We start from the raw sequence: 25,794 nt of genomic DNA, 5'->3' as shown, positions 1-25,794 counted from the left end.
CCTCCTCATACAGGTTTTCCATACTGTCTCTCTGAATCTTTTCCTATTCTATTAGACCCCTTTCTGACAAGAATTGTCATCATTGGAGAAAAGGTGGGATCCTCTTCTTGTGGGTTTTAATTCTAAGGATGTCCCCTCTAATATCTGCATGTCTGCCTTTGTGTTCTGAAGAGTCCTGTGTTGGTGATGAGGGATAACCCTCACTAGGTTATTCTTCATCAGTGTTTTAGGAAACAGAGACAACCCAAAGGAAGATGAAGGCAAAAGCTCCAATTACATCATGATCACAAAGCCTTGAAAATGAGCTGGAGCTGATGATGTTTTTTAAATTGGGATATACTGATGGCCTTAGCAGGTTTCATCCCTGAGCCAGTTTTACAAGCAATCCTTTAGAATTGTTTCAGCAGGCCCTGCTAACCAAGGAGCATCTGCAGTGTGGCTGTGCAATGCACAAGGTAAACTCAGTTTGTTTTCTGAACTCTGGTTTTAGCCATCTGCAACCATTTATCTTGGTTCCATCCCTTTGCACACAAAACACTGTAAAAATGCAAAAGCCTACAACTGGCACAATGTTATTTTTCTGCTGCCAGCACATCCCCAGAATGTGGACTTAGTGCCCCAGGGTGTTTTTTTTTCTACGGGAGACTTCATTCCATAGCAACCAAAACACATTTGGATCCCAAAAAACATCCTAAGTATTAAAAGACTCTGGCTTGTCTGCTACTAATGGAATCCCCAGCTCCTATGCTACTTGTTAAAACCCTTAAACTAATAAGGCACTCATCCAAACTCTGACCTTGGGCTGACAAATACATAAAATAATCCAAACCCGATCGAACTCAGTTTAAAAATTGAATTCTGGCACAATTAAAAAGATAAATAGCTGAAACTTGAAAATAAAGGCATAGCCTAAAATAATGTTCACTATTTAAAACTTGAAGTTTTCATGGCAAAGACAATTTTTTAGCTTTACTACTAGCACGGGAAGTTAGTCTCACTCTTACTTAGCTGAATAAGATGACATCTCTTGAATAATTTTGAAAAGCAACCCTGGCATTAAGGGCCAATAAAACCTGGGGTTGTTTCCATTAATAACCTTCCCTGATTAAATGAGAGAGAGATAAGGAATAAAAGGTCATTATATGGATCACCCTGACTATCTTTTCTCTGCTTCTGAATCTTCTTTGGGAGTTTGAAATGTTATTGCAGATTTCAGATTTAGGGACAAAACATGAACAAACAATGCCCCAAACTGCTGCCTGCAATTCTAATCAGCCCCATGCCACTGGGCTTACAAAAGGAATTTCTGACTTTTTTTCCTCACAGCTGAATTCTTTTCCAGTCTCAGTTGTGTTTGGGGACAATCCACAGGTTGGTGATTTAGGCTGCTCTGTGAGGCACCTGATCTTGACTCTTCTTCTGAATTCTTTTCAGTGCTGGCTGGGTAATACTTGTATGGAGTTACAGCAGCTGTTGTAACCCCTTTTCCACTTCACCAGGCATGGAGGTGTTTCAATTTCCTCAACCATCCTTCAGTCTTGGGGTAAGACAGGAAAACACATCGTCTGTCTCATTTATTCTGCGTACTCTGAACACTGTGCTGAAAAGATTGCCAATTAGTAGGAGCTCATTGCCAATTATTAGAAGTTCTGTGAGGTCTTAGTTCCCAAAACACTGTATTCAGCTGTCCTTTTCGGTCTCTGCTTCTTCAGAGCCCACTACTCACATTATCTCAGCAGTCTGGCTCTGAGCTGCTTGGTTGTTCCCTCCATGTTGGGTTGTATTTTCCTGTTTTGAAGTGCCCTCTCCTTGCATCACAGCCTTGTGTTTCCACTGCTTTGCTTCCCTGACTTGCCCAGCACTCCTTGCTGGAACATCTGTACTGTACATTCATTTCTGACCCAAAAATCCAGGGGAAGATTAGACTGCTCCGTGACAGTGCTGATACAAACCTATTTCTGTAGAAATAACAACAGTAATAAAGTAATGTGTTCTCTGCAGAGGCTTTGCCAAATGTAGTGTTGTGACTGGCTATTTATCAGAGCTAGAAGCTATTTATTTGTGATGTTATCCACACCATCTTTTTTTTTTCCCCAGGAAAAGGACATTTCTATTAAAGCTTTCTTTTATTAAACCCCAAATCTCCACAGAACTCTTCCACATCCAACATGGGAAATTTTTAGCCAGTTCTACTTTATCTATATCTGTAGGCTTTATTTACTTGCTAATATTTGTTGCTATGTGTGATGTTTTAGTCCTACTTAATTCAAATTATAACTAAGGCACTTGGAAGACTTGTCTCAACTCCCACCTTTGCCAGAAATTGAGCACTCTCAGTTCTTGACCCTGAAATGAGGGACAGAAAGAATTCCTGTGTCATCTGGTGATATTAGAAGATGATTTCTCAAGCCTTTACACCTCCCCTCTCTCATGATGTGTGTGGTACCAAACTCAACAGAATTTCTGCTGTTGGTTCTTCTGTGTGCTGTGGTAACCTGAGCAGTGCTTAAATAAGGCAGGATGGGGTGTGCTTTTAGTAAAGGGTGAAAAGTGAAGATGGCTTTGCCTTTCCTTGAGAGTGTTCCACTGGTTAACATTGATAAGCTCTTCAGAGTCAGGATTCTCACAATCTTCTTTCAGAGGTAGCCAAAATCAGGGACGAAAGAGGGCAGTGGATTGCACAGCCCCTGGCAGGATGTGCCAAGAAGTTTGGCATCCCAGTTTGGTTTGTAGTATTTATTTCACTGCAAAGTGGTTTCATGGCAAGCAGTTTCTTGCTGTCAGAGGCACTTTGCATTCACATCATAAATTACTATGAGCTCTGACAAGACCTTCAAATCTGGTTTCCCCTTTCCTCGCCCCAATGTGTTACAAAAATGGCTTGATGGATATTTTGAAAGTTGACAGGCCAGTAGATCTTTCTGAACTGAAGTACATCCTGGTTTTATTGGCATCACAGAAGCCAAGAGGGAGAAAAGGGAATAATGTGAAAAGGTGTTCAAGGATGTTTTTTTTTCTACAGCCACAAACCGTGAGCTCTTGAATATTATCCTTGAAGAGAGGAGAAATCTGTGTTTAAAAACACAGTTCTGATATCAGTGAAGCTCTGTTGAAACTATAACTTCCTGTGGTCTTTTAATTTTTTTTTCTTTATGACATTGTTTCATTTTGTACATACTTTGTATATTTAAAGCAGAATGATTCTTACTAATTGATTTTTAACTGTTCTCTCCCTGTTGCCTTGGAATCTTTTCCAGTAATGTGTGTTCACTAACCCTGACTATTCAGAAATAATACTGACATTAGACTGTGATTTTAATTTTCTAATCTTAGTCCTCCTTTGGGTTGTTGGTTTTTTTCTTTTTTTTTTCTCCAAATGTATAATTTATTTGGTTCATTGTTGTACATCAGGAAGATGCCTGAGCTCTTGATTATCTTCTTGTCATCAAACCAGAGCGCATGTTCTTCTTATGAATCTATGCTTTGATGTCATTAAAATTGCATTTTCCCCTTAGAAAAGATTTTCTTAAAGTTATCATTTCTTTTGACATGAATTTAATACATTAGACATCACTTTTATTAATGTAGCTGGATGCAACATATAATAAAATTCAGTGAGGTCAATGCCTAGCAAAGAATTTTATGAGAGAAGGCATTTGAAATGTGATTTTTAAAAGTATCTATTTATTTCCTTATCAGTGTTTCTAATAACAGTTTGGCACAACTGACAAGCTTGAGTGTACTCCTCAATTTAAACCTTAGTTCTAATATCTTGTGGTCTTTCAGCTTCAGCTGCCTTCCTGCTGAAGGCAGTGCTTGAACATGTTCTGACTGCAATAGCCTCCAGAAACGGGGGTTTTAGTAGGATAATGAATCAGGTAAGGGCAAGGGGAAATCCACAGCGTTTACTGGATGTTTCACCTGAACAGAATCTGAGTAGGAACATCAGGGTGTGCCCCATGACCCAGAGTAGTGATGTTAATAGTGCTTTAAAGGAAACCAGCACCTGTTTTATGGGATACAGGACATAAAACCCTGCTGTTCCCAGTATGGTTTGGACAGCAGCGTTGTCCCCCATGCTTTGTGAAGAGTGTTGTGTGCCCTTTAGTGTCCCTCTGGATCATCAGGAGAAATCCATATTGGATGAGTTTTTAATTTTTCCTTTGAAGAGTGTCATCTCCAGTATCAGCCTCACTTATCATAGTGCTGACACACGGAATCTTCTGGAGCTTGGTTTAGAGGGGAATAAGGAGTTACCAGTCAGCAATGTCAAAACTTTGTTTCCAGATTTTCTTTCTTAGGTACTTACAAAAAAAATCCTAATGCGTAGAAATGTGAATATGAAACATTACTTAGGTAAAAGGAGAAACTTTTCCTGGAATTGGTGTAGTGGAGTATCAGCAGATGGAGAACAGAGCCCAGCCCCTGATATTTGCCTGCTGAGAATCCATCCTGTTTTGTGCTTTGCTACCCTTTTGTTCTGTAAATCTAAATGGAGGCTTTTCTTGTATTTTTTTCTTTCTTGATTTTGTTTGTTGCCTTGGCACTGCAGATTATAAGACTGGACAGCTTTCATAAAGCCCCTTGAGATGTCTCAGCCTGATGAGGTGCTAATTAAATGGAAGTTGTTGAAGTGGGAGAGGGAGTGAGAGTTCAGGGCTACCTAGTTTATACACTGCTTTAATTGATGACTTCAGTGAAGCTGAACAGGAAAACTTCAGACACTTATGAAATCACAGAACTTATGCTAACTCCTAATAGATAATTCTCAAAGCCTTATTGGTTCAGTTGGCATGAATCCTCAAATGCCAGGGATGGATCTTAGGTAAGATCTCTTGAGTCTCCAGGAGTGTGTAAAAACAGTAGCAGTTCCAAGGTCTTGGGTATAGAGATTGTCCTTCCTGCCTTCAGCACAGTGACAAATTTCACCAAAACTGTCCTCACTTTAACTCTTTTTTTGTGGCTGCATTTCATGTCTCATGCTGCTCTTAGCACTCTGCACAATCAAAAGGCCTTTGTTTTGTCTGCTGTTGAGAGCCAGCTGAAATTCTAAGGTCCAAGGAAGCTATTCAACAGATTTACTTATTCATATCTCTAGTCTCTTAACAGTTCCTGGAATCATATCTCACATTTGGCTTTTACATCTTACTTTACATAATGATTTAAGGTCACTCAGAATGCATCACTAAATGTCACGCTCTTCAAATCGTAACTGCAATCAAAAAAAATGTTACTTTTTCTGAGCTCTGTAAGGAGGAGACAGAGCCACTTATGCTCAACTGGTGCTTTGTAAACAAAGTTTTACCCTTGGGGTAGTCAACATAATGTCTTTAAATGATGATGGAGATCACAACTTACTAGGTAGTAAAAGGGACAGGTGAACACCCCTTACTCTGAAAGCTTTGTATGAAGCTGTATGTGAAGCTCTGAAGCTTTTTGTGAAGGACTTGTGTGGGGTTTTTTTTGAAATTAGTTTGTTTGTTAAAACTGGGTGTACGATTTAATGCAAAGTAAGTGGAGTAAGAAGATGAACTTTGTAAACTCCTTGAAGGACATGAATTTGTCTCACTGAGGTGAAAAAAGAAAGAAGGAAAATGGTAAACTGATTGAGTCTTTGTTTTGAATTTGCTTTGAACTCTGGAGGGATTTTGCCTGTTGCTGAATTATTTCTTGCCATGCTATGTATATTAAAAAATCCAACAATTTAATATTTGGTTTTATATCTCAGCAGTATTGGGAGCACTGATTCTGTAACAACCCTAAGTTTGTCAGAACTGGCTTTGCTACATAGAGAGGGCTGGAAAATGTAACACAGCCCATCTCTGTGCTTAGATCTGAAGCTGGAACTAGGAGACATGGATAGACAAAAGTGGCTTTGCTTACTGTGGCCTCTCAGCTGGAGGGAGTGGTTTGACCATCTGTAAATATATCTTCAGTGATGCTGGCTGAGAAGGGCATCTTCCCTTTATATGTATAATCCAAGAACTAAAGAGTTTTATTCTGGCATGTTAGAAAGATCAGTGTAAACAGTGGGTTGAAATGGCACAACCACAACATGTCATGTCAAAACCCAGGAACAAAAGTCAGATGAAATTTGGGAGTCCCCTTTGAATCTACCACTGTTACTGGAGTTTGGGTCTTGCTTTAGTATGTTCCCTGCTCCCTGCAGGACCTGCACCTCCCCATCATCTTGTCTTCTTAGTGATGGATATTACATTTGCACAGAGGAAAAAACAACCACATTATAGTGAGAGGAAGCCAAGTGTATTTTTTTTTTCTCAACACTGTTTTCAGGACCTGAAATCTGGTAGATACAGGGGCCCAGAGCTGTTACATGAGGACAGGATCGATTCAGTCAATCAGAGGGAAAACCTACTGTCAGACTCTGAGACCTTTAACCTGCTCCTCAGAATTATTAGAACTCCCAAATCTCTTTGCAGGCCTTTTCTATTAGACAGATATTCCCATGTTTTGATTTTTTTGCTCCAGAAGTAATTTTTTTTATAATTACCTTCATTGAACTGCACTTACCATCTGTGAAGTGAGAGGCACTTAAATGATTTATTAGCCTGAGTTCCTAAAATGTGCTGAACAGCATGGGATTGATCTGGGCTAGTGACAACCAGAGGATACATGACAATGGGTAGGTGGCCAGTGTTTGATGGAGCATCGTGCTGTGCTGTGGGGTCTTGCTCTGTGGGAGTGTGTTGGCTCCCTTCCAGTTGTACAGTAGATCAATAAAAGGCAGGTGTGCCTGGGCTCAGAAATACAAAGAAATATCTTAAAGCACTGTTTTCCTCTTGAAGAAAAAATCATGGGGCACTGTACCTCTTGTTTCTGAAATACTCCCTGCCCCCACCCCATAGAAGCCTCCATAAAGCTTTTTGGCAGCAAAGAAAAGCTTTCTAGAGTGCAAAAATTGATTTGCATTTGTTGTCTTCTGTGCACTGATTGAAATCCTGAAGGCTGATTTTGGTCCTCGCTCTGTTTCTTCTCTTGGCAATAGTATCCATGATATGTAAGATGCTTTCCACAGGCTGCCCTCAGCCCTGTACAAGGTGGTTAATGCTCAGTGGGGTTCAGCACAGAGAGGAGCACAAAGCTGAGCTGTGTGGATCCAGCTATGAATATCACTAGCAGGCAGTGAAAGGCTTAGGTATAAGCACTGCTTAAGAGGAGAATATGGTTCCTAGCTAAGTAGGAGATGGGAAGGAGGAGTGTCTGCCTTTCATGCAAGCAAAATCCTGTCTCTGGTAATAGGCAGGGGCTCCTGTCTTACATCTCCAGCTGCATTCTCATCTGAGCAGAGGCTGTGAGACCCTGCTACTCACAGTGCTTCCCCATGTAGCAGAGACTCACAACTTCTGCTGACCTCAGAACCCAGCAGGAGCTGAGATGAAGCAGCTCCAGCCCTTCACAGTGATGAGATGCCACCAAGCAGCTGATCTCGCAGATGCAAGTGACTGCAGGTGAGCCAGAGCCTGCTCTGTGCAGATTGCCTGCAGGATCTTCACAGGAACGTTGGCAAGGAAGAGGAGGTTGCCAAGCTGATTTCAGTGATGTGTTCCTGCTGAGGGTTAAGCATCTGCCTCCTCCCTTTGCTCAGCACAGACTGAGAGAGTGAAAAATCCAGTACAGACACTGTATTAATCTTTCTCTTCACCCCCCAGTTTAACATATGCAGAGAAACACAGGACTGAGCTTAAAAGGAATAACAAAAGGGATGTGTTGGTTTAGTCCAAGCCATGGAATAGCTTGGACCAGCTCTGTCATATAACAAGAGGGTTCCAGGTCTGGCTGTGTGTTGCAGCAGTGAACAGGAGCTGTCCTGTGGCTGGCAGCTGGCAGAAGGATGACGTGAGGGGCTCTCTGAGGACAGTTTGCAGTAGCAGATAACTCAGTGGCTGGAGTGATGCAAGTTGACAGGGATCAGCTACAGACCCACCCCAGGGTGTTTCTGTGCCCCCAGCACTGCCCTGCAGCCGGGGGTAACACAGCCCCCATGGTGTCCTGCCTGGCAGGGGAGGCACTGCCATATGGAGGGCACAGAGCAAACTCAGGCAGCAAATGAGCCAAGAGGGGAAAAGGAGGTGTGAGGAGATGTTCGAAGGCTGCATGGAGAGGATGGGGTTGGTAGGGAGTTCTCCCTGTGTCTAAGGCTCAGCTTTACATTTGCAAGGTGGTTAAAGGCCTGGGGGTGAGTAGGAGGAAAGCCCCACCAGGGAAAGTTGTGCAGTGCCTAGGGTCTGCTCTGAGCTCCTGAAATTTCTGGGATTCAACTGTCATTTAAAGCTGCACAAACTGGCATAGCTGTTACTGTGTTTGTACTCTGTACTTAGATGATCTTGAGCCAAGTTTTGGGATCTGAACATCCATATCCACCTAGATACAGGGCATTCCTCTGTCTTCTAGTGATTGTTTTCAGCAGCCCAGTTGCACCACTCTTACTTGAAGCAATATCCAGTTTCACGTGCCAGACAGTAGATGTTGATGAATTTGTTCCTCCGCTTTTTCCACAGTTATCTCTCCTAAAACAAAGGTTCTCTTGTCTTGCACTGCCTGCACTGGAGCTGCTTCTCCTCTATCCTGAACTGCCCCAGACTTGGAGTTAGTTCAGATTCAGCATCGTGTTTATGAGGGGTGGGAGAGGTGAGTCTCAGTTACCTTGAGGAAGCACAAAAAGAGTACGGGGAAAAGAAAACTTCAGGTAATGTTCCTCTTCACTGGCTTATCCATCCATATGCCCTAGAGTGGCATGTGGCCAAAAGGAGTTGGTGAGGCAGAGACAGATGGCAACATGTGATCTGGAAGGAGCACAGGGTTTGACACCCAGTCAGAGAAACTAAACCAGAGCCTAAACACTCAGTTCTTTTAGTGTAGTTGACGTTGCCTGATTCATTATACAGATATCAAGATTCAGGCTGGCCTCTATTCCAAGGATTAATTTTAGTTTCCTTTTTATTTTGAATCTGGCCTTCTGTCATATAGTGCTGTTCCTTCTGACCTCCAAAGGAGTGAGTAGGTTTATTCACAGTGGACAAATAGCCCAGAGGAGCCAAGTGGTGGAGAGGACAGATCTTCCCAGGTGGCATTGAAAATTTAAAGGGTCTTCCAACCAAAACTCAGATCTTGTCCCTTTTATTTCACAGATCCTCCCCTGGCTCCTGGACCTACAGCCCAGGCTGAGGAATTGATGTACCAGTGGAGATGTGTTTGCTGGAGAAATTGTTCCTGAGATATGGTTTCCTGAGGGACACAACACATTCCATTCCTGGGAGAGTGATGGGCACATCTCAGGTGAGAGGTGCAGGACTTAACAAACCTCCCCGAGCTTGGCAGGGCTCCATGCAGGAGGAAGTATGATTGGAGAGGAAGGATTGCTGCCAGCTTTGTTCAGAGTTCACTTGTGCTGTCCTCAGATTCTGAGGGCTTGGGAGTTCAAGGGAGAAAACAAAAAGTAAAAATAAAGTGAGAAACAGCTACAGAAAGAGAGCAAAATGTTTTTAAAGCTCTGCAACATCAACTCATGAGCGCTGAGTCTGCAGGGCACAATCCAGTGTAAACTGTCTTTGGGAGGATAGCTCACTTATGCTTAATAATTAAAGGAATGATCCTTTCCTGCTTGCTGCACTGAAGATTAGTGAGGTTTTATCTCTGCCCTGCTAACAGTGCCAGTGACATGTTCATAATGCTGTAACACATTTCTCTGCACATACAGCAGAGAAAAGGGCTCATGGCAATGGTCCAGAACCACTTAGATTGTTTTACCAGGGGCACACCAGAGACCAGGGAACCCCAGCAAGGAGCTGCTGCTTCCAGTCTGTAGCACCCCATGTTGTGACATTCCTCACACTGTTGTCCCCCCCCACGCTACTTGAGATGAAACAAAAAATCACTGTTTTTTTAGATATAAAAATCAGTTTAACTGAAGCCGGGGTCAGACTGCTGTCAGTGTTTTCAGATATATGTTTCAACTTAGTTTTGTCATCCTGTGAGCTGGAAAATTGCAGCTCTGGGTGAGATGAAGTCAGGATTATAAACTTTTATTTGTGAGTATGAAACAAAGTCTGGTTTGCTCAAATAAAGGTAATGTTGGGGTTTTTTTCCCTTCTTCTTTATAGTGCAATCCTGCTTCTCTATGCTGGTTTTAAATAATTCTGTTTTGCAAAACAGGAAGGCTCGAGAAATTTCAGAAATAATGCAGGAAAAAGCAGGCTTTCGTGCTGCTGATGTCTGTGGGATTCTGCAGCATCCTGGTGTGATGTGTGGGTGTGTGTGTCCATGTGCTTTTCTTGTCCTCGCCTGCATACACACACCCGCTCTCTGTATGAATTGATTATGTTACCCAAATACCTCCTAGGGAACTCTCTCTCTTTCTGGGGCTCTGGTACAATTTGTTCTTGAAATTACTCTAGGAATTGTCCAATCCTGTGTTAAACACCCCCACGCTGACACAGATACAGATTGAAAGCTGATAGGCATTAAAATGAAGTGGTGTTTAAGCGATTGTTTTTCTGCTCTCAGAATATTTTCTCCTCATAGTTCCTTTCTCAGGAGTGATGCAGATCCTGTCTTGAGCCAAGAGGAAGAACTGTGTGACCCCACATGAGGTCACTTAAAACCTGTGAATCTTTAATGTTAAACACAATAAAAACAGAGCTGTCCCAGCAGAGGCCAGGTCACCTCTGCTCAGTTCCACACTTCAGACACAGCCACTCTCAGCTCGTGGCACAGGTGCCAGATCTGGTTATCAGAGATAACACAGTGTGCACAATCCCAGAGGAACTAAACAGGGACAGCTGGCCCTGAGTGATGGGACTGCTGGACATCAGGGGATGCAGAAACCAAGGAGACGGAGTGGAGAAGCTCCTCAAAAGAGAACAGTTTTTCTTGTTGGCACAGGGAGAGGTGTAAAGACAAGGCTGTGCAGAGGTGTGAACTTGTAGACTCTCAGTTCCCCATGCCAGTCACCATTTCAAGTACTGCTTCCTCATCTCCTGGGGCAGGACACCTGCTGACTGGTAACCTTTCAATAACATATTGCCCACCTTGGTGTGTTAACTTCTTACCTAGTGTATTATTTCTGGTTTATGGAATTAATGCCTCTCCAAAACTGTCAGAGTCTCTTCTCCAGCTCAAAACACTTGCATTTAGCCTTTGCTCTCCTGATAGCATAGCAAATGTGTTGCATTCAGCAGTGCCAACCCGTGCATGCTGAACATGACCCAAATGCTAGTTAAAGGTGGCAGCATCTCCCAAGGGAGGCACTGAGTGCACCCAGGCACAAACCCTGCTTTTGTGCCTTAACTCTACAGCCAGAGCACTGTTGATGCATCTAGCATGGAGCAAATATTAGCCATTGGGCATTCCTCTCAGAATGTCTTCTCTTGTACATAGAGAAACCCACCCCATATTAATCTGATTTGGGCATAAATGGAGTGGATGGTATGTGGGGAGAATCTCTCGGGTTGTCTTCTGCCCTCCAACTCTCTGAAATACACATTTAGTTGATTTCCTCACCTCATGAAGACATTCCAGATTTCTCACTTATTAGATTTTTGGCATTTTGTATCATTGTTTTGGTTCTCATAGTTCTTTGCACAAATGGCACCTACTCTGTTTTCTGTCCTTCTCTCTGACTTGTTCTGTTCCTTGGTGTGTCCTCTATGTGGGGATACATGATTTCCATGGCTTTGTCCTCAAAGAAGCATCAGCCAAAGCTGTTTGTGCCTCTGCACTTGTTTGCTTCCCTCTGCTCTCCAGTGTAAAAGCCTGCTTGCAACTTTCCTGGTTTTAAATGCCCTTAATGCTCTTGGGCAATGCATCAGAGACATCTGTCCCTCTGGCATGGGCCTCCTCTCTTCCAGAAGTGTCCTCAGTTCCTGACAAATCTGCTCTTTCAACCTTCTTCTCAGCCAGGTATTAAACCTTGGCTTTTTTGCTTGTCTTTCTAATCCTTCATGGATTTACTGGGAGTGTTTTCAGAGAATACTTGTTGTCTCCAATTTTCTTTCTCAAAGCCTAAATTTTTCTTCCAGAATCTCTTTTCTTTTCTTTTCTTTTCTTTTCTTTTCTTTTTTTTTTTCTGCTTCTGTATATAATTTGTGCCAAAATGGATTAAGCTTTTCCCTGAAAAAGGCTTTTCCTCCTGAAAGCCAGTTCCTACTCCCATGAGATCTGCTGCCTTGGCAGTCAGTCCCCGTGTCATCCTCCCTGGAGTCACAGCCCCACCTGCCTATCTGCTGATGGTAGGAATCAGCTTCAAGCCTGGATAAAGGTTTCACAGAGGTGCCTCCTGTGTGACTGTGCAAAGAGCCCAGGTTTCAGCTGTGTGCTCTTCCTTGGCATTCCTGTCCTGGCTCTCGTGTTTCCTCGTCAAGTCTCTGCCAACAGTGCACAGACACGAGCCTTTGCTCAATATTCTGCATTTTAGTTAAACCTGGACAGCCCAATGCTTAAGTCCCGTTCTTGAGCACTGGCCTGACTGATTTGAAACCAGAATCAAGATTTGGAAAGATGTCCTGATTGCTTTTGTCAGAAGGCCTTGGGTTAATGGGCCATCCACTGTATATTCTGACTTCCAGCACTCCTGGAGCAGTAGCTGGTAGTTGTTCTACCAGCAGAAACCTCCAGCAGATGGGCACTAGGATGTCATGGACAGGCTCCACCTTATAAACACCTGGGAGGTGTCACAGCCTCACACCACCAGCTCTGTGGCTGATGCCTCACATCTCCTGTGTAGCAGGATGTGCAGCTGAGCTGTGAACTGAGCACGTGGGTGTATCCAAGGCAGTCACACATTCTGGTAGTCACTGATTTGCTACATGATTTGGTTTTCCAGGTGTGTGTTGTTGTAGAGTTTCTGACGATTTCCCATTGAGATGCATGGACTGTTAATTTTTATAAGGAGCTGACCCATAGTCAGACATACCTAAATCAGAAGAGCCTCTTAATCTAAACTCCAAAGTAGAATTTATGGTCTTTTCCAGTTTGCAGTCACTTCAAGGTCTTCAAGATCCTCTATTTTATGTGACAAATCTATGTCAGTGTGCAACTGCAGTTTTTTACATTTTTCTTCCTTTTTTATCTGCATTCTGTTCCCTTCCTCCAAGCTGCAGACTATGTATGGAGTCCCTGGCAAAGTCCTACCAGCCTTGAAGGCTCATTTGAATTCAGCAAACCCCATTGTCCTGCTGAGTGTTCTATCAAAGTGCCAACTCTGCTGCATTAACCCAGGAGCAGAGGAAACTGCAGCTCAGTCAATCCTTGGGCCACAACAGGTTTGTTTTATTTAATGAAGTTTGAGTCATTTTCTGGCAGAACTGGGCTGCAGTTCCAGCTGAGCCCTTTGGAGTCTGCACATTCTTCTCTGCTGCTCACCTCTGGGGTGTGCAGCCAAAAATGTAAATTAATGAAGACAAAGAGAAGAGGTGTTCCTGACACGGTTATTCTTCTCTCTTGTTAGGGCACTGATGCTCAGGCAGTACTGGCAGAAGCTGCAATATTATCACTTCACTCATCAGACTGAGATTAGTTTTTTTCTTGGGGAGATCTGTGGCAAGAAACTGTTGACCAGCTCAACATTTTCTAGAATTTCTATCTCTCAATAAAATCACTCTTTCCTGCAGTGCTTTGGTATGAAATACTGTAAATTTTCTCACGAGATTTTTTTTTTTCCTCTAGACATATCTAAAACATCAAAGGTATCTTGCTGGAAAAATAAGCCAAGAAACAATGGGTCAGCACTGGGGAGGTGCACAATGGGCACATGCCTGTGATGATATGGCCTGAGCTAATTTCTTTTTTAACTTTGCCATCCTTCTCTGTCTCATGTATTCATAAATAAGTTAAGTACTTTGCAATCTGTGGAATGTGTTTTTTCACATGACCACCATCTGGGCTGCTATTTCTCTGCCCTGTTGTACCTCTCTGTTGTTTGGGTTACTGATAGTTGTCTGTCTGGTACTGTTTGATTTTCACTTCCTCCCTTGGTCCTCAACAAGTTACAACTAGACACTTTCCCTAATTTTATCCTCGAGGTTTACACTTCTCTTAGCCCTGACAAATGTATCTGTTTGTTCTACAGTTTATTCCTGTCAATACACTGCAACTTTTAACAAGTGAGTGTTTGTCTGCAGGAGGGGATATCAATTAGGAATAACTCTGGATTATCACTCCATGGAAGCTCCTTTGCCCTTTGGAAATGGATGCAGAATGTTTGCACTGTTATTCCAGAATCTGTGTCTTGTCATGGAGCCTTCAGACATCCTTGATTTTTCTGTCTCCTACTTGAACTCAGTGCCCTGTATTGAACAAGTCTTAATTTCAGCCTTCATCAAACCTGCTTTCTCTTTCAGCTGAGATTTTTTCCGGGTGCAATGGTACCTGAGTTATGGTGGAGATCCATCTGTCAGACTGGCTGTGTGTTAAGTGCTTGCTGCAGTTGATGGAAACTGCTCCAAGATTCCAGGGACAATTGGGCCAGTCCCTGAGAAGACTGAACCAAACAATAACCAGCTGTATTCCCAGGCTGCCACTTCCTTAACCCTTCTTCTATTCTATTCCTCATCCCTGTAGTTATCAGAATATATGGTTTTTTTTTTCTTGAGCAGTGGGTTCCTATTCTGACTTTTATAATTCTAAGATGAGAACAGGTAGTTTTGAACACTGAGTCATTCTCTCATGCCCAACTACAAAATTTCTTCCCCCCAGCGAGGACAGGGAGTTCTGAATCTACCTGCAGGCCTTGGTTCTTGGTTTGGTGTGTGTCAGTGTGATGTGCTGCTCCATTTGGCTTGTTCTGCTCATGGGTAATTTAATAAGTGATAATCATGGCCTGCAAGGAATGCTAACCCTGATGTTCATGCCATTCCAGCTCATGTCTTCATTCTGTCTGGAAAAGCCACCGTGTCAGCTGTCAGTGGACTTTCTGGCCTTCCCTGCTTAAAATAGGCATTGTCCCTTCAACTCTTTTGTGTAGGTGAAAGGCATCATGCAAGGTTTTAAAATTAAATGTTTTTGTTTATGTATTAAATCTTAGGCAATGTTCTCTTCATTCCATGATGTAGGGGAAGAGATGTGTATCACAGGCTGTTGGTCTGTGGAAGGTGGAAGGCTGCCTGTGACTGAAGTGTGGTGTGAGATGTGCTTGTAGATGTGGGTAAAAGAGAGACAAGGGAATAGCTAAAAGCAGAGAGGAATCAGAAATGCCAGAGAAGCATCTGTAAACCCTGACTTCATTCCAGCAGTGAAAATCTGCATTACCTCCGTCCCTCATCCATGTCAAAATACCTGCATTCATTTTCATTACAAGGAAAACTGAAGTTGTAAGATTCCGTAATCACAGTAATAGCCAGTTTGGCAACATCCTGTCCACTGATCTCCAGCTCTTTCCTCTTCTCCTGTGAGCTTTTGGTTCCTCTCTACCCTCACCTTTATACTAATTCTTCCCATTCCCATTTGCCTTTGGCATTTACTGGCCCCTCACTTATAACTTGTTCAACTTTTGCTAGTCCGGACTATTGCTTTTAGGGAAGGGATTTGAACCTTGTGGGGCTGGAGAGGTGAAGTCTTGCTGCACATCACTAAGAGGTGGACATGGAGATCCTGTGCTAGGCTTGCTTCAGGAATGATTGATAGAAGGTGCCTGACAAATGATGTTCACTCCCAGCATTTGTTACTGTGCAGTGATTCAATGACCTTCACATCTTGGGTAGGCTTGCTTTGATTTGACTGTGCTCAGTGCTCATCCAGGCTCAAAGGGAAAGCCAGGCTTCAGAGATGCCATGGGTCTGTCCCCTCCTGGCAGTGTGCCACAGCTCCTGGGTTTCCAGATTGGATTTAAAAAGACATAGAATTAAGTAGCTTTTGGAGGATGGTGCTGAACCCCTGCTGTTGAACAGCAGGTCTCTTGAGTTGCTTACAGACACCTGGGCTCTGTAGGAAATAGATCCAAACCTGTGTGCTCAGTTCTCTGTTTTACCTTTCCACACTAACATTCTTCAGGGTTTTAAAAATTCATTAAAACTGTGTGCCAACTGGTAAGAGAAGCAGATTGCTCTCAGAAGTGGGGAAGCAGAAGATGTAGGAAGGAGTGTTCAAAGCCAGGTTGGATGGGGATTTGAGCACCCTGGTCTAGTGGAAGATGTCCCTGCCTGGAATTAGATGATCTTTAAGGTACCTTCCAACCCAAACCAGTCTATTTTTCTATGATTAAAGTCAACAGCTTCAGATTTTTGGGTACTTCTCCAGCATCTTGCAGCACAGCTGGAACAACCTCTAGGAGTTGTGTCGTCAACTGACTTAAATAAACAGGGCTCCAGTAAGGTCAGCGGGAATATCCCAGCGTAGCCCAGCTGGGAATCTTGGTCACAGCCCTGGGACTCTGCCTAATCCGCACGGCTCTCGGCAACACTAGAGGTCACTCTGTGACCAGGGATGGAGCCTGCCGGCGTCTGGGGGCCTTGGGAAGGTCAGCGGCTGCTAATCCGTATAAATTGCTGAACTACAAGCAAAATTTGTAGCTCATTATGAAGCACTTTGATGCGGCATTGCTTCTACCCCAACTTCAGATGCCAATTTCCTACGGGGAAACCCCCCTCCCTTCAGGGGCGTGTTCCTGCCAGCACCCAGAACAGGGACGGCGTTTTAGGCACAGTTTGGGGACATTTCTGCTGGTCTGGGCAGGGTCCCCCACGGCACCTTTCCAAGTGGATGTACCTGCCTCCCTCCTCTCCCCAGCAAGGCTGTCAGCTTCTTATCAGCAGCGTCAGGAATTCATTTAGCTGATGCTGCCTACCAAGCCTGGGGGTAAAGATGGATTTAACACAGTCACTAGACAGCTGTGTGCTAAACTCACTGGCTGTGGAACCTATAACGAAAGGATTTAATTTTATTCCCTAATAATCCCTTTTCTCTCAAACAGGTCAGACTAGAGAGGCTGCTGCTGCTGCTGGAGCTTTCAGCCTCGCTGGCGGTGTTGTTATTGGTTTCAGGGCTGGTCAGTCAGGCAAGACATCTGTCTCATCTTGGGGAAAAGTTTTCCTTTTAGTATTATTTTATTGGGGCACTCAAAAAAGAAGGTATCTCTGCTTTGCTGTTCCCTGAAATACCTCTGTAGAAGTTATTCTGAGTGAAGGATTTCAGTGATTTTTTTCCTCCTACCCCTAAAGAGACCAGTGATTTTGGGTCAGGTGAACCTGTTTGGAAGTTGGTTGCGTAGTTAGCAATTAATTCTGGTTGAAAAATAAAGAATTAAAAGAAAATTAACAATAATGTTAACATTTTCTATGGCAAAATATGCCTCATTTTGACCAGTAAATAAAGCCCATTCTCACCCTTCCCCCAGTCTCCCAAAGGATCAAAGGTGAAACACCTGATATGAGACTGAACAAAACATTTACTTGACCTAAAGCATTTTTTTTGAGTTTATTTTTTCACTTTGGCCATAAGAGGCAAAGCTGGTTTATTTGCACAGCTTTATTTGCAAGCCTTCTCTTAGCTCCTGTGGAGGCCAGGTGTCTGCTGGCAGGGGAGGGAATATGCCCCACACCCCTTTTTCTCCATGGAACCATGCCATTAATGACCCAATTTTGCTGGAGGTTTCTAATGCTCTTACAAGGGTTTTGTGGCATGAGGAGGCTTTGCACTTCCCCCATTAGGGCAGGTACCTGGTTGTTGCTGGATTCCATGGTAGTGCAAACATCTCACAAATCTAGTCAGAAATAATTGGGATAACAGGGACTCCTTAGTCTTCGTTCACTCGAGGGTCACAGGACGTCAGATTTGACTTTGCTATTGAAGTCAGCTAATGTACTGGAAATGCCTTCATTTTCTCCCTCTGGAGGCAGGGGTTCAAATCTGCCATAAATTACAAGTGACACAGGTTCAGTAGTCTTAATTAAATCCCACGAGGTTATTTTTGTGTGTCAACACTCCCCTTCTCCTCCCTTCTGCACCATTTGGAGCAGCCGAAGGGCAAGGAGGACTCCAGCACCGTGGGTGGAAGTTCTGGGTGCAGGGTTCCAGTGCTGGAGTTGGGTACACCCACACCCTCAGCCTGCCTGGTATCAATCTCCATTGAGCTTGGGATGTAGTGGATATTCTTCGTGCATTTAAAGCATTCAATTCTGTGCAGGATCGTTATTCCTTGTAGGGAGATAACTGGCTATAGAGGATTTCTGTTATCCACAGCATCTCTCCAGCCTGGGATTCATTGATTTCCAATCTGCTTTGTAAAGGTGCAGAATAGGGGTGATCAATGCTACAGTGCTGATGTGAATAAAGTGTGTCCCCTAATCTGCATTAACAACAGCCCACTTCTGATATCCTGAGCTGACCTGGTCATGACTGTCTCCTACACAGATAAATACTCTGGCTTTTGCTAACATGCCTTGAAAGCCTTTGGAATAGGAACGAATCAGATCCAGTGCAGCTTTTCCAGGGAGTGGCTAGGCTGATTCAAACCCCTTCTAAGCTAATGCTTTTGTAAAGGCACTATATGTTGCTAACATTTCTCTTAGCTTGGATTTAAATTAAAACCGTTGATTGGTCTCCTGATTCTCCCAGCAGTGTTTAAAAAAAAAAAAAGAAAGAAAGAGAAAGCTAGGAAAAAACCTCCAAGCCCCAAAACATGCCATTTAGAAAAGAACTGTTTAGAGAGCAGGTTTTTATTTAATAAACAGTGATCAATTGAATTGATTAACCATGAACACATTACAGCAGAGTTTGTTGTTGCTGCTGCTGATAATTGCAGTTCACGTGCATGAGAATATTAAATGGCTGTTTGCAGGATCATTTTCATGCTCTTTTCATTTAACAGAATGGAGAAAACAACAACTGTTGACAGTGATTTTGGTTAGGACTCGAGCGCTGCAGTCTGTGCCCTCAGGATGCCTGTGCAATAACTCTATCAATTGTGGCCATTTACTCTGCACTTCCAGACATTTCTGCAAACCTTGCAGCTGTTTTTTTACTAATTTGCTTGGTAATTAGATCTTATCATGCTGGCTCCATGGCTTTACATAAACTGTAAGCATTTGGAGCTGCCATGTGAGACATTTTAGAGTTGTCTGTGTTGGTTTGTGCAGCTCTGCAAAGACCAAGGTGCTCTCAAAATACAGTACAGACAGGGAAGCAGTTGTAACAGATGAGTTCCTGCTGATTTAAGGTTTCCACAGAGGATAAGAGTTTATTCACTTAAATTAACAACTGGAAGCCAAGCAGCGTGGATGGGTTCATCCTGCTGGATGCTGAGCACAAACTGGGTTCTCTGCTCCTACCCTCTCTTTTCCCCTTCAGTACACATCTTTGTTTTCAGTAGGAGTTGAAGGCTTCTGTAAAATTATTTTACCATTTTAGATATTTCATTGATGTTAAGGAGAGGAATATCATGGTCCTGTGAGCTCAGGGTCAGGAGCCGGTTTCAGTCATGCCCAAATAATGTGAATGGAAAGACAGTGAGCCCTTTTGTGGCAGCAAGACAACTTGCAATGGCTTTGTGCAGTGGTATGTGTAGTACAGTTTGGGAACTGTGGATCTAGGTGTCACTGCTGGTGGAATGGCCTTCTGATGGTTCTGTGCTGTGCCAGGCAGGGGCAGAAGATGGTTTAGTTTCAGGGTTACTGAAACCCTTGTTTCATGTCTGTAAGTCATCGGGTTTTCTGTTTTGTCCTCTCTGTGCTTTGCACTTTCCACTGGGAGGACAAGCCAGGTTTCACAGAAGTGTCTTTGCTCTTAGAACCTGTAACATCAGTGAAGGTCCCATAAATGGGAACATAGCAAAGTTTGCATCTCTAGAGGTCCACCTAGTCAGGAATGAAACCCAAAGAGTTTGAATGTAACAGATGTCAGAGTAACATGTAACTCTTAAGCTTTTTTTTTTTTTTTTTTTTTTTTTTTTTGTGTTTGAACAAATCATTAAAAATTTTGCAAGAAAATCTCATGAAGGATACAGAAATATTATGGGAAGAGGCAGCTTTTCCAGATGGGCTTTGGTGCTTGTGTTTGTCAGGTGATACTGGCAGATGTCACCATAAAAGTACTTTTGCCACTTGTAAAAGTAGTGTTAGTAATACAAGAGCTGGGAAGGCCTAAGAGGTATGTGAGGCAATATCTATAGGGAGGAGGGACGTATTTTATTGGGTAACTGATATAGTTGGGAAAAAAACATGAACTTTTACGGACAGGAGTCCTGCTTTCTGCAAGTTTTCTGGAGTTCTGAAAAAACACAGCTCGAGGGCTATACAGATCTTTGAAAATTCACCTTTGATATCACAGTGAGACTTTCAAAAGGGTTCTGTGGTTTTGGGCGGTTTTTTGAAGCAAAACTCCTGTACCCTGTCCTTAAATTGGTGCTTAAAAATTGATGCTCTGTTGGAGCTGATCTCCAAAGACTGACTAAGATCTCTTTGGGGCAAGATGGAGGAATGCCTTTGGGACCCCTAGAGCTGATCCTTCAGGGGAAGTTTTCCCTGGTTCCCTGCTAGCATGAAGGATACTAGTAAAAATGGCAGAGGTGTTCCATTAGAAAAGTCTGCACAGGTGATCTTTTCTCTTCTAGAACTTCATAAAAGTTGCTATGACATGTTTTATATGGTATTGTCATCTCTGTGAAATCGTGGCTATAGCTTAGTTTGTACTTGTACCAAAGATGATATTATGGGCCCTTGGGTGAATTCACTGAATTTACACTGTAAAGTGTAATAATTTCAGAAACAGACAAATTTGGACCCAGTGAATATGCTCTGCATACAGTTGTGTCACAGACCTTGGCATTTGCCAGCAGCCCATCCAGTAATGCACACCCAGTGTTTGTACATCCCCTTCAGGCTCAGTGCAGTAGAAATCTAAATGTTTTTGCCACCCTAGATAAATGCAGTAATTGGAAATATGAGTGTATACATATATATAGCTCTAGGTCTACCAGATATTTGAATTTTCTTTCAGTAATAAACCCTTGGGAGAAGTTTCACTTCAGTGTCAAGCTTTGATCCAAGTGGATATACCAAGTTTAAAGAAGTTTAGTTTGAAGTCTTTAAATTAGCATTATATACCTCACAAATAATTCCTCCAAGTCACTGATGGCTAATGTGCTCCTAAATTTCGAGGGTGGTGGTGAAGCAGACACTGCAGGTAGATGGATTTCAGGACAACTGAATGGTGACAGCAGCATATGCCATTGGGATTTTAATAATAGCAGCAGTAATAATAACAATAACATCTATTTTAACATAAATATAATTTAAATAAGTGGGTTCAAATGTGTGGGGCATATCTGTTCTGCAGAACACTGAGAGAGTTATCCTGGCTCTGGACAAATGATGATATGGGCAGGAAGTAAATGCTTCAGTTGAGAGGTAACACTGTGCTAATACAGGACAAGAGCATCTCTGTGGATATATCTTGGGTCGTTTGAAGGGGCCTGGTACTTTAATATACGGCAGAACACTTCCCTGTGGATGTGGTTTTAGGCTCCAAGCCTGGCACTTTAATCAGCCACACATCTCCCCTTTGCTGCACAGTACCTGTGGTGGTGGGGAGGGTGCTCATTTCTCCATTCTGTGGGAACAAGTGGAGGGAGAATTTACTCCTCAGGTTCTGAAAGCTCTGTGTGAACTTCAATATGACGGTGGCAATTTTAATCAAAGAAATGTACTGTGGATGTCACCTGCATTTTTATCCAGTTCTCTTTGACAGAAATAGAATTCAGAGTTCTGCTAGCGACAGAAAGGGCAGAAAAGCCCACTCCTAGGCTCGTTCTGCCTGCTGTTATTCTGCTACCATAATTACCTCTAAACATAATTATGGCCAAGACAAATGACATTTTTAGCTTTGGTCTTTAAAGACAAGAGTTAATTTCAGGCTTTGACCAGAACTATGTTAATTAGCCTCTACTCACTCCCTTTGTATGGAATTACATCACCCAGGACTTAGCATAGGTTGCCTTTCCTGTATCTTTGAGTAATGAAAGGACACGGCATGGCAACCAAATCAAGGGCTGCTGCATTAACAAGGCCACTTTTCTGCCCATTTATCATCTATTAAAGGTGCACTAGTTTGTAAAGTAACACCACCTTCAGCAGGGCCGCCACGAACAGCTCCTCATTTATTTTCTGCATGGTTTAAGTTGGAGTTAGACCCACCTTGTAGCTCAGAGGTGACAGCCAGTAAGAAAAAGTACACTAATTGAGACATCTCAAGGGAGAAATAGAAGAAAACTGAAAAGGTAATTAGAATGAGAGGGTTTCAAGCTGGGTAAGTAAAATCGAATGGAGGTGCATATTAGGGGCTGTTACAGATGGGAAAGAAAGTACTTGGAGAATAAAAAAAGAAAAATGAATATTAGAGAACAGAGCACCCTTTTCACACTTGAAGAATGGAGGAGAGAGATAAAAAATAATGTAACAGTGGAGATACAGGCTGGGGAAAAAAAAAGCTCCAGAAGTATGAAGGACATATTTAAATGTGAGAGAGAAAGAATGGAAAAAATAATAGAGCAGATCAATTACTAGAGCTGTAGCCAAGGAAGGAGAAACTGTCAAATGAATATTTCTGGAGCTGTGGAAAAGTATCCTTCCTTTGTGGGGGATGTAGCATGTGTTTGGTCTGTGTGGGAGGGGTTTCTTTTGGGGGCTAACTCGGTATTTAATTTGCTGCAGTGTCAGTATGCCAAATGGAGCACTGGGGTGAATGCCTGCCTGGGCAGAATTGGGTTAATTAGATGTTGTGTGACAGAGTTTATAGCTAATGCCAGACCTTCTTCTGGTGATTGAAGTTTTAGCCTCTCGGTGATCTTCCCCGTGTGTCTCTTTTGCTTTGGTGTCCACACTTAGGGACATGTTAAGGTCCAATCTCAATTTTTCCCATTTTAAACCTTCCCTTACCTGCTGGAAAAGAATCACCCAGGTTACCCCCAGGTCATTTCCACCCTACACACAGGGAAGCTGAAGTCCCAGAACATTCCCTCAGGGAGATGCACCCCCAAACCAAAGCCACATGAAGAGAAACACTTTTTTTGTTAAGAGTGAAAGATGGCCATTGCTTTCCAATGTGGTCACAGATAGTTAGGCAGGATTTCTCCTTTTGCCTCTTCTGGAGGCAGGAGGCTGGAATCATCTTCGTTGGTAGGTGGAGAAGTTGGAGCATAATTTCCTCTGGCTGCAAGGCAGGAATCCTGGAATGGTTTGGGTTGGAAGTGACCTAAAGATCATCTCCTAGTTCCAACCTCCTGCCATGGGCAGGGACACCTTCCACTGTCCCAGGTTGCTCCAAGCCCTGTCCATCCTGGCCTTGAACACTTCCAGGGATGGGGCAACCCGTGCCAGGGCCTCCCCACTCTCACAGGGAAGAATTTATTCCCAATATCCATTCTAAATCCACACTCTTTCAGTTTGAGGGAATCTAAATCTTTCCCCTTTCAGGGAGGTGGTTCAAGGGAAATCAGTAGAGTTCTGTGTCTGGTTGCCTTGGTGGGACTGGACCAGCAGTGTTTGTCCTCATTAGAACTTGTTTGTACAGTGCAGGGCCAGGAGTTGAACTCGATGATCCTTGTGGATCCCTTCCAACTCTGGATATTCTATGATTCATATAACGCTATTTGTAGCTACTAGGTTGTATCCTTGAAATTAATATCTACTCGCTGTGGAAATGGAATTTTCTGAGCCAAGTACAGTATTTGTGGTTTTAATTGATAGTCTCATTAGAGCATTTTTCTCACGCATTGTCTGTTAGATTTTTCTTTTATAAGCTTCACTGATAAAATTGTCAGAAAAGCATTTGTTGCTTTATAAAAGTTATACTGGATTCTGCTGAAGATTTCAAGAACTTCAAAGCTGTTAATAACACTGGCATTTTTTATCCACTGAAAATTTTTGAGCACTTGATCAAAACCTCTTTTCATGTTTCCATTTTAATTTTTTTGTATTTAAGAAAATCTGCCTAGAAACTATAAAAATTTTAATTACATTTCAGAGCCTGACTCTGTTCGTCCTGAGAAATAACTAAGGGCACTTGAAAATTTGCTTAACTGAAAGAAGAAAAAACACACCAAAACTTTAAAAAAGTAAAACCCTCAGATGTTTCAAAGAGCAAGTGTATCAGAAATTTAAAATAAAACAGAAAACCACCTGGTGAAGTTAGACATACCCTGGCTATTTCCCATTGTTATCAAAGCCATTTGTAGGGCAGGAATGTTCATAGACAGTCAGGATTGAATGTTTGGTACTAGGTGCTGTCTGAAGAAAGAAAGAAAGAAAAAGGTAGAATCTTTGCCCCAGATTAATTACTTTAGTTATGGAAATCTTCTGACCACGTTCTCAGGATAACAAATAAATATGTTCTTTTATTTTGGAAGACATAGCCAGCCTTCTCCAGAAGGAAGCGGTGGCAAGTTCAGTGGAAAACGACAGTGCTCTTAGTCCCAGAGTTTCAAAGATCACAAACTCCCTCTAAGGACTTAAAAAAACAAAGAAAATCCTGTGACAGAGAATATTCTTCTTCATTCATCATTTGAAGCCCGGCCTCTAAAAGTGTTAAGAACAAGTTATTTTCAATATGAGTTAGCCCCAGGGGATTTGATAAAAGGCGCTTTTCTTTTCCAGCTGGCTAATCAAAAGTGGTCTGCAGAAGGCCTCAGTGACTTGGATGGCAGTTCTGAGACTCCCCCAGCCTCAGCAAACTTTTCTGATCCAAGGAACAAAAAAAAACAAAGATGTGTCACAAGCCTGACTGGATATGAGAGCTGGGAAGACAGAGCTCATTCATCAAGAAGCCTGGAAGTCTCCCAGGGAAAGGTGGAAAACAAATTAGTGTCTCATCTTGAAGCTCCTATAGGTTGTCCAGGACTGAACTGTTCCAAGTAAGGAAAACAACTTTCATTTCTGGGACACATCTGCCTTGCTTCTACTCTGTTACACAGAGCTTTCTCAAAAGGAGAGGTAGTCAGGACTTAGAGTCTGCCTTTCTTAGGTAGATCCTATTTTTCCAGTGCTAAATGAGCATTTACCAGAGCTGCCTTCTGAGGTTGGTGTTGAAGATTTGGGATTTGAAAAGTTGGCTTTCCTTTCCTGGAAGGAAACGCAGACCCCTTTTGTAACACCCCTTAAAAAATGTCCTGTTCTATTCCTTGTGGACATCTCCTCCTGGCACCAGCTGGTGATCCACTTACGAGTAGGAAGATGGATAGCTCTGAGGAAAAGCCAGCAGGCACAAGTGACTGGTTTCCAAATAAAGGAGTCCTGAATGTAGAAATTGTTTTCTCTCATGTCAGCAATTTTGTTATTTGCTTCCTCATGCTGCTCGGGGGTCGCCCCTTAGGCACTGTCCATCAGTGCATGGGGTTCATTTGAACATACTTTCATTTTCTCCAGTATTGGCCCATGCAGCCATACACTAATACCACTGTAGATGCCATAGGCATATATATATATATATATATATACACACACACACACACTCAAATTGGCTGTTCTGTTGATAATGATCAATTAATGTGATTCCGTTTTCAGTAATTGTTGCTTGGTTACACTCACAAAAAATCCAAATTGGAGCAACATGTGTCAGAATAGACCCAAAGTATTTCAAGGTTCACTTATAGTCCAATTTACATTTAATAATCAGGCAGTTGCTAAATGAACTTCACTGTTCTCAGAGCAGAATCTGCCTGGCAGGGACTGTGACCCTGTCACCAGCCTGTCCCTGGTAACATTCGCTTTCCGTGGAAGCTGTGAGCCACATTCCTCGAAAGCACCTCCTTTTTCCATCTGTCTCTTGTTATCTGTGTTTCTGCTAAGAAAT

At 42.7% G+C, this 25,794-nt stretch overlaps 1 long non-coding RNA gene across 1 annotated transcript in view; it reads left to right on the top strand.

Moving 5' to 3' along the window:
* Positions 1-25,192, top strand: part of LOC127475195 (uncharacterized) — a 48,360-nt gene extending 23,168 nt beyond the window's left edge. The window contains exons 3-4 of the long non-coding RNA XR_007906129.1: positions 9,150-9,297; positions 24,600-25,192. This is a non-coding gene — a long non-coding RNA (uncharacterized LOC127475195). The remainder of the gene's footprint in view (positions 1-9,149; positions 9,298-24,599) is intronic.
* The last annotated feature ends 602 nt before the right edge of the window (positions 25,193-25,794 follow it).

The sequence above is a fragment of the Manacus candei genome, unplaced genomic scaffold (genome assembly GCF_025592945.1).
Source record: "Manacus candei isolate 608988 ecotype Guabito, Panama unplaced genomic scaffold, ASM2559294v1 h1tg000046l, whole genome shotgun sequence".
NCBI lineage: Eukaryota > Metazoa > Chordata > Aves > Passeriformes > Pipridae > Manacus > Manacus candei.
Note: the sequence above shows the minus strand (reverse complement) of the source record. Positions and strands in the feature narration are given on the sequence as shown.